This window comes from Rhincodon typus, chromosome 27, assembly GCF_021869965.1.
Source record: "Rhincodon typus isolate 14 chromosome 27, sRhiTyp1.1, whole genome shotgun sequence".
Lineage (NCBI taxonomy): Eukaryota > Metazoa > Chordata > Chondrichthyes > Orectolobiformes > Rhincodontidae > Rhincodon > Rhincodon typus.
This window is the reverse complement of record NC_063358.1, coordinates 21,374,570-21,384,438: the sequence shown is the minus strand read 5'-3', so window position 1 is coordinate 21,384,438 and position 9,869 is coordinate 21,374,570. Positions and strand designations below refer to the sequence as shown.

At 39.0% G+C, this 9,869-nt stretch overlaps 1 long non-coding RNA gene across 1 annotated transcript; it reads right to left on the bottom strand.

The window, feature by feature from the left end:
• Positions 1-489: 489 nt before the first annotated feature.
• On the bottom strand, positions 490-9,632 carry LOC125486273. The gene is made up of 3 exons (XR_007264943.1): positions 9,592-9,632; positions 5,018-5,239; positions 490-809 (listed from the first exon to the last, which is right to left on the bottom strand). It is a non-coding gene; the product is annotated as an uncharacterized LOC125486273 (long non-coding RNA).
• Between the last annotated feature and the right edge of the window lie 237 nt (positions 9,633-9,869).

Below are 9,869 nucleotides of genomic sequence, written 5' to 3'. Positions count from 1 at the left end.
AGATGACATGATGGAAGTCAGTCAGAATAGTTTCTCCATGGAGATTGTTCAGAGCAGTTAAGGGAAGAAATGACCTCAGTGTAAGGGTTTCAGTTGTTGAAAACTTCCAAACCAGGAGTGTTTGATTAGAAATCTGCTTTGGTTATATGAAACTTTGAAAGTCTAATACCTCAACTGTGTGAGTCAAAGTAAAATGTGTTGCAGCTCACAGGACTGGAACGGGAAAGAAGCAGTTAAATCAACTGACAGTTTTGATAGAGAAGGGAGTTTTATTTTTGGATTTTGATTAACAGTAATTTGATGCTGGTAGAGAGTGAATGGGATTTTGTTTTGCCAAATGTTAGAAGCTTTTTAAATTGGGTTATATGTAGATAGCTTGCTTTGTTCTTTTTTTTTTCCGTCTTTTCAGTAATATGCTTCTGTTTTATTTTTTAAAACATATCTATGACCTGAAATGCTTGTGTTTCAGTGAAAGACCACGATGTTAAATTTGTTGTTGTTGTCAGTACTGACCCACTAATGAGTATGATTGTCCACCTAGGAAATTCCATGTCACTAGTCATGGTTTCCACAGGTCTTTGCAAGACGAATGAGCCCAATCCTAGAGGCACATTTCTGACAACACATTTGCCAAGTGTTTCTGGAAGGTGGAATTAGTCCTTGACCTCAAGATTGCTGGCATTCCTTTCTCTGGTTCCTTTTCCATACCTCCTTTAGCTGACGGACGTTCTTGAAGAACTGTGTCCCTTCATACAGGAGGTTCCTCTAAGTCAGTTTCTCCTGAGCAAAGGTCTCCCAGGTGTTGTCATCTATGTGTTAAGTTAAAACAAAGATCAACAGATTAATCAAACCAGTTTTCATTCTGGTCATTACCACAGGAAGTAGTTGATGCTAAAACATTGAACATATTCAAGAGGCGACTAGGGGCGACGATAGCACTTGAGGCGAATAGGATTAAATGTTATGGAGAGAAAGCAGAATTAGGCTGTTGAGTTAGACAATCAGTCATGATTGTGAAGAATGGTGGAGCAGGCTCACAGGGACGAATAGCCTCCTCCGTTCCTATCTTCTATGTTTCTATGTTTCTATCTGACTCATCCAGCAGTAACATCTACTAGGATCATAACAACTGTGATGGAATATTCTCCGCTTGCATGAATGAGTGCAACTCCAAGTACAGTTAAGAAGCTTGACACTATCCAGGGCAAAACAGCCTGCTTGATTGTCACATTCATGACCATCAACGTTCATTCCCTCCACCAGTGACATACAATGTGTGCCATCTACAAAATACATTGCAGCAACTCACCAACTCACTTTGGCAGCATTTTCCAAACTCATGACTCTGCCACCTCGAAGGGCAAGGGCAACAGAAACATGGGAATATCACCACCTGCAAAGTCCCCTCCAAGCCACATGGCATCCCACCTTAGAACTATATGACGATTCTTTCACTTTTAGTGGGTCCAAACCTGGATCTCCTTTCCTGACAACATTATGAGTTTACCTGCACACCATCACTGTAATTGTTCAAGGAACAATCTCATCCCAACTTCTCAAGGGCAAATATGATGGGGAATAAATGCAATCCAGCCTGTAATGCTCTGTATGATGACTGAGTAAAATAATTGGTTGGTGAATGTTCACCATTGTAGGTTATTTTGATAAATGGGATTTAGCCACATTACAGCTTTTAAAAGATACTGAGATCCTTCTTGGATATTTTTGAATAACCATTGAATTTCTGTGAAATTTTTGGTGCACAGTTTATTTTGATATTTTAGGTCACACTCACATTTGTCATTTGAAGCCAAAAGCAGAGATTTACATAGACTAACAAGAGCCAGATTTTTGTCATCAAGTTTGAAATCTCAAGTCAGGACATCTTCCATCTTGGCTGACTTGTCTCCTTTAAAAGGGCCCCTGTGCATCATCTTTTCTTTGCAGTGAGGCAGGATAATGTCAGGCTGGCTGTCTCTGGAAGCAGCTCAGAGGCAACCACGCCCAGAAGGAAACACCAAAGGAACAGTCATGGTTAAAAACGAATGTATCGGTCAAACTGATCCTCCACCTTGAAGTATATAAGAGGAATCAGACAGTATGTCTTGTTCGTAAGTTTTGCAGGTTTTTCCTTCTTGGCAAAGGGAGCTATGTTCTGGGGTAGGCTGGTTAGAAGGCCTGCCTCAATTCTCTGGGACTTAAGCCCAGTTGTACCAATGACTGTTGGGCTATCCAACCCTTAGCCCACTTCTCTTGCCCATCATTTATCAGCATCCCACAATGCCCACGTGCCCCACTATCTCACTAACATCTTTATGCTCCATGCCCACACTCATTCTTTTTTAATTCTTTCACGGGATAAGGGCATCGCTGGCTAGGCCAGCATTTCTTACACATTGGTAATTGCCAGACGGCAGTTAGGAGTCAATCACATTGCTGTGGGTCTGGAGTTACATGTCGGCCCGACTGGATAAGGATGGCAGTTTCCTTCCTTAAAGGATATTAGTGAATCAGATGGGTTTTTCCCAACAATCGACAATGGTTTCACTGTCATCATTCGACTCTGAATTACAGATTTTTTTTCTACAGAATTCAGATTCCACCATTTGTCATGGCTGGATTCAAATCCAGGTCCCCAGAACTTTATCTGGATGCCTGGATTAACAGCCCAGCAATAACATCACTAGGTCATCACCTATCCCAATGTCACATCCATTCCTCTGTACCCATGCCTTCTCCAGACCCCATGCCATACCACTGTATAGACTCATAGTCACTCACCCAATATCCACAATGGACAGGCCACAGTAGCCATGTGGTGATGAACAAAATTGAAACTTCTAATGGAAATTTTGCGCATAGTCCTGATATAAAACACTCATGGATGAAATTCACTCACGAAATCTGAATCTACTCAAGTGAATATTCTGTTGTAAAACAAACAAACTTTTATTCAATAACCACATCAAAGGTAGCCAATACTCTAAACATCTCTTAAAACTCTCAAACAAAATGTAAACTCCCATTGAGATATGTAGATTTGGAGGTTTTAAAATACAACCAAGCATTCATAATGACTTCAGCCATAGAACAATACTTGGGAAATGTCAGCAATGAAATCTATTGAAAAGACAGGAATAAATGTTATTTCTTTTTCCGGGTTGTACCCGATTGCCTGTCAATCAATGCATTTTAGCAGGGGCTGTCTACTGTTTTACTGTAACCGAAAACTGTAGGTTATTTTTATTTTTCATTTTAAAAGAGCTGAGGATTTAAATTGCTTCGAACCATAACATTTCAATCGATCTTATCTTCCGTTCAAGAGCATTTACAATTCCTCCATAACATTGTCATTCTCACAATGTCAATTAAGATGCTGCAACAGCAAGAATAGAATCTGTTTGAGTTGGACACTAATTGCAAACGGCCTTGCCAAGACTGAGGATCCCCTCTGTGTGATTCACACCCAAGACTTCCCACCTCTGGCATAAGGGGTCTGCTGGAGAAATGGACATGGGATTTCAGCAGCTAGCTTTCACCTGTCATGTTGAAGTCATTCCGAACTGGCTCAACTCCATGCAAATATGGTCATTAATCTTTGAATTTAATGAACTGTTTGAGAGTAAGCAAAGTGTTTTTTCAACTTTTAGCTCTAATGTTGACCTTTACATTGTCTTCCTTTCATTATAGCTATTACATTTTGCATTCTTGTACATAAAATACTTCAGTCAACGAGGAAATTATGTTCGGTAAACATCTTGAGAGCTTAGAGTTAAAGTTCTCACCTGTGTGGTAAGTGAATGTATTTATTGTTAAATAACTATCGAATGTTAAAATAGGAAACTTTTCATGAGGTTTAAAGTGTGAAGTATCTCACATTGTAGAAAAGGTTTATGTTCCTGTGTAAGGACAATTAGATATTTCTCATTAAAGCTGGGGGCACATATATTCCACATGCAAAGGAATTCCAAATCATGCAGTATATGTTAATAGTACCTAAAATAATCCCCTCACCAACAAGCCACACTGACGAGAATCTCCTGATAAATAAGTTGCATTTGTGGTAAACAGGCTATTCATTTAACAGAATTAACAGTTGTTCACATGTATCATTAGTAAGTAATCAATTGATCGATCCTGGTCTTTCTATTTTTGGAGCACCACAGTTGAAACCAACCAGCTCTGTGGAAACGCTGTGTCTGTGTTGCAGCCCTTCGTTTTTACAGCAATGGTCAGATCATTTAAAAAAAATGTTTTTGCAGCTGCGTCAATTTTCAAACTTCTCACAATGTTATCCGTTGACCTGGAAGTTTCCTTGTACTAATTACTGGAGGTATTTTGGTCTGGGACATGGTAAGGGTTTAAAAAAAATCAAATTAGGAAGAAAATGACAATGAACAGAATAAAATTCTAAAATGTAACCAGAATAATCGCAATTGAAGGTTGAAATAAAAAATTAAGCTGTGAATCTAATTAATGCACTTCTGTGTGGGAGACAATTAGCTGGAAGGCTGGTTTATGACTCAGATTGACACCAACAATATGGGCTCACATCCCACATTGCCTTTTATTTTATTCATCTGTGGGAAGTGGGCTGGCTGTCATTTATTGCCCGTCCCTATTTGCCCTTGAGAAGGTGGTGGTGAGCTGCCTTCTTAAACTGCTGCAGTCCACAAGCCTTAGGGAGGGAGGTCCAGGACTTTGACCCAATGACAGTGAGGAAATGGTGATATATTTCCAAGTCTGGATGGTGAGCGGCCTGGAGGAGAACTTGTAGGTGGTGGTATTCCTATGTATCTGTTTTCCTTGTCCTTCTAGATGGAGTGATTGTACATTTGGAAGGTGCAATCTAAGGATCTTCGGTGAATTTCTGCAGCGCATCTTGTAGATGGTACACACTGCTGCTACTGAGCATCGGTGGTGGAGGGAGTGGATACGTGTGAATGTGGTGCCAATCAAGTAGGCTGCTTTATCCTGGATTGTGTCAAGCATCCTGAGGTTACCATGAAGGACCCACCTTCTCAACCTCTCCTCTCATCTGAGTCGAGGTGAACCTCCGGCTAAACTCATCACCAGTCATCATTGTCCAATGAGGGAGCAGCTTGTGGTCTTTTTGGGCTATGGTGACTTTACTTTAATGTGTGTATTCGACTCTTGTTTACCATCATCATCCAACATTTCCCAGCTTTTATATTGCTATGAAATAAAAACCAAAACTGCGCAGCAATTCTTTCAGTACCTGAAAGGCAAAAACAAATCAAGTTGTAGAAAGGGTCACACCAAAGATATTAAACTGCTATTGCTGTTCCGAAAGCTTTCAATCATAATTCACCTTTTTCTCCCTTTCCTTCATTTAGGGCTAGCACATTTGCTTCTGAGTCAAAACATTTGGCGGACAAGTCTAACTTGAGAACTTGAGCATTTAGTCTAGGCTGGCACAATGTCCATATATGTGGTGCAGTGTTGGGGGAGTGCTGTCTTTAAGCAGTCTGTCCTCACAGCTAGACGTGAATGACCTTGTGGCATTATTGAAAGAAGATGAGAAGAGTTGTCTAATATTCATCCTTCAAACACACTACCAAAAACAAATGGTTTCACTGTTCATTGATTAATTATCTTTGTGTTCTTATTGTGTGAAGCAGAGTTGTTGCGTTTACCAAAAGAACAGCAATTCAAAGTAGTTAATCTGCTGTTATGCGCATCAAAAAGTTCAGATGGACATCCAATATGAATGTAAGGTTCTGCTTTATTTGGGAAAGAGTCATGGTTGGTAAAACTCAATGACTCATGAATGTAAAGGCAGGAAACTGAATTTTTGGTCAAGGGTTTGGCACAAGTATAAAATGTATTAGTTGATAAGGTGGTGCTGCATAAGGTATTGATCTAATGTGTGGGCCTGTTGTGAGACCATCTCCCAAAGGACTGGTTGTCACAGAGGGGGTTTGGAGGTACAGGACATGAAGGAACAGTAGACTATCACTGCCAGTGGCCAGTATCCATCACATGGCGCATGCCTACTGCAGGTGTCCTTGCAATAGTTGACACAGCTACATCATTGTCTACTTGATAGTTTTGGGGCATTTGTCAACGAAGTTCAGTGACAAATCCAATAAATGCTCTTTTGTCTATAATTATGGATACTACTCAAGGGGCAGGTTCTGCCCCTCGTGAACATTTGATTGTTCCTTTCCTTTCTCCAAAAATCATAAGTAAAATGGATTTGGATGAATAGCTATCCCATTGCACTAATAACACACACAAAAAAAATGCCAAAACTTTGGACAGAAAGCTTGCTAAGAAATAAGTGCTGACGAGGAAAACGGGGCAAAATATCCACAAAATATATCTCGAAAATCAGACGCAAAATTAATAAAAGGTCTTCCGAAAATTCTCTTTAAATGCATGTCTGTTGAGAGTACAACTTCAAGAAACCACAGACACCCATTTTATTCATGAGCATTAATGATTCAAAGTGCTTTTCCATTACAAACTCTGAGAAATTGCATGGATGTCGAAGTGATGTAATTGGAATCTCTTTTAAGTATTGCAGCTAGGAAAGTAATGGAAACTTTTGATGCTGTTCATCAACCTGATAGAAAATTGAGGTGCAAAATAGGTGGTGAGCTACAGGAACCAATCTTGACCAATATCTTGAATAATTTTCACTATAACTGCAGTTGTTGGAGATAACTGATTGAAAATATACCAGAATGTAATTGAAAGCTCAATATTGTTGAAAACATCACAATAAAATTGGGTGTCTTGTAAAAAAAAGGGTTGTAACTGAGAGCCTTCTACCCAGGGAGGAGTATAATTGAGGGTGGAGTGGATAACTGAAATAACTGAAAACCTGATAATGAGGGTGGGGTTTGCAACAAAACGTAAAAATATTTTCTAGTGTTGTGCATTTCTTTAAATCTGTGTCCTAGCACAGTTCATGACCTAAAGGAACGTGTATGATAAAAGAAATCAGACAGCCAGTTTAGATAAATAATGAATTGTTCACCATCTTCATAAAGAAAATAGAGACAATTGAACTGCTATTCTTCCAAGAACACTACATATAGAATCACAGAATCTCTACAGTTTGGAAGCAGGCCACTCGGCCATTGAGGCCACACCAACTCTCTGATCAGCATCCCACCCAGACACACCCCCCACACTATCCTTGTAACCCTACATTTCCCATGGCTAATCCACCCAACCTACACATCTCCGGACACTATGGGCAATTTAGCATGGCCAATCCACTTAACGTACTGATTATAAAACACCACAGTGAGTATAGGGCACCATCAGAGTTAAAGACAAGAAACAGTGATGAGGTAGATCAGGAAGTTATAATCAGGTAACAGCGAATGTAGCTTTTAGAAACCTGGAGGGAATATTTGAGGACGTTGGACTTGAAGAGCAAGGTGTATAATTAACAGAATGCAATTGCAGGATTAATCTTGACTTCAATAAGTGAGAATGTGTTTCAGAAGGAGGATCAGTTAGGATGATAGTTTTGAAGACTAGACAAAACAAAAGTGAAAGCTCAGAAACGTAATGCTAATTAAATCTTCTTCCATTTTGTTTGAGATGTTGAGATGGACAGTTGCTTCACATCAAAAGTGAGAAATAAAACAGAATGTGAAATGTTGGAGCAATGACACCTTCATGCATCATGTAACTCCTATTGATAGAAAATTAATTTGACCAGAGTGCACATAAAGACATGAGTGAAGGAACATATCCAGAGAAAATGGATTCTAAACTGGCCTGTTAAAGTCATTAAACCTCCTGCACTGTAATCAGATGAATAGATCATTGTTCTTAACAATAATGCTGCTGCTTCTGTAATTCCCAGTTTTTGCAATCTATCCAGTCAGTGCACTTAAAGAGTTAAGTACCAGCAGCTCTCACAGAAACCATGTATTGAGCTAAGTTGACACAAATGTTGTGATGACTACTGTTTAGTTGACTCCAGGCAATTGGTTTGAGGGAAGGAGCCACATTATAGAATTCTACCACAAACATGCTATCGGCAGGAATTTCCTTTTCCCCACCAGCTGCTATTAATCTGGCAATGGATTGGGGAATAGCCGTGGATACACCAGGACTGACAAAATTCCATATCACTTGAGTAGAACAGAGTCCGAGTAACTTGGTGGAGTGTTTGAAATGTGCCTGATTAACATAGAAGAAAATTGGTTGTGGTGTACAACAAGCTGCTGATTCACCATGAGTTCAGTTCATGTTACTGACATGGACCAATTTCACTACCAATATGTAAATTGTGTTTTCGATTATCTTTGGGCAGATATACGATGACCTTTTGGGAAGCCCTATGAAAAATGCTGGTATATTTACTTTGTTCCTTTATATGGCAGCTTCTTTTGTATTTAACTGAAAAGCCACCCACAAGTACCCTGTACCATAGATAAATACAGTAAAAAGACAAAAATACACAACAACTAAACAAACACTTCCTCACACTTATGGTGAGCAACTGACAAGAGATCCAATGGTTTACTTTCCAAATAACACCTCCAGCCCCCACTGACATATTGCCTCCATCAGTATTTTGTATGAGTACATTAGAGAAATGGAGAATTCTGTGCTCCATGTTTTATGTGTGCTTGTAAACCTTGTTGTCTATATCTTTAGTTAATGCAGATCTTTAAATCTTGTAGCACCATGCAATTTTCCATTCCACACTGGAATGGCCCCTATCAGAAATGATTCTTATGCTGAGCTCCCTAAGACTATGAAACAATAGCAACTGTAAGATATGCTCAGAGTCAGCACACTTGTCCAATGGGTATTATTGTGTTATTTCTCATGGTAATTATGACAGTATAACTTTAAGTGAAATGCTCATGATATCAGCACAGTATCATAACATGTGACATAAGGTTATAAAGGTCTGTATCTCCACATTACACCAGGATCACTTGAAGCATACTGTTGTTTGTAATAACATTAATCCAGACACTTATGTGCCTGTGAATTTAATACTTGTATATAATGTCTATAATAAATATCTCTTGGATTCTTCGATACCATGAACATCAACATTGAGTTTCTAATGTTATGGAAGATGCATAAGCATTGCTGTATCAAACACAACACTTTGCTGGAGACAAAATCACACCATGGTTAGTAAAGTAAAGAAGACTTCAATATTTTAATGGCAGAAAGTTGAGAAAGACCAACTACCCAGATCAACTGGACAGTAGCTTTGAAGATGTTCCTGTAAGTACAGAAAGCCACATTAATGGATAATATATTGAAAAACAAGGTAACAGGGCTAATTCTTTTCAGATTAGAAGTCATCTCAAGTAAAAATAAATTACTATGAATGTCTTACTCAAGAACAAAAAGCCTGAAGTTCTAAATAGAACCAAAAATAAAGACCAAGAACTTTAATGAGGCACAGCCAGTTCTCCAGATCTGTCTCAGTTAAACAAAAAATATTAATGCCTGTCGGTCCAATTTAAGAGAAATTGTTGTGAAAGTGGTCCTGAAAACACATCTGCAAAGATCACTTAGAAGAAAATGCCATTTAAAAACATCAGAGAAAGTGGTTTCGAAATTAAGAAGGCTTACCTGTGACTAGATGTCGGTCAGTTCAGCCATTTTCTTTCTGCTAATCAATGCAAAAATAGATGAATGAGTCCATGTGACGTGATCACTTCTTATCTGTGTGAATGCCATCAAGAGGCAAAAATCTGCTACTGCAAGCCTGCAATTCATAAAGGAGCAGCAGTAGGGTAAAATGAAGAAAAGCAGAAGCAAATAAGAGAAAAATAAAAGAGAGGCAAACCACTTAACACTGCACTGTAATGCACTGTACATTTTTTTTTAAGAAGAGAACTGGAAGGCAA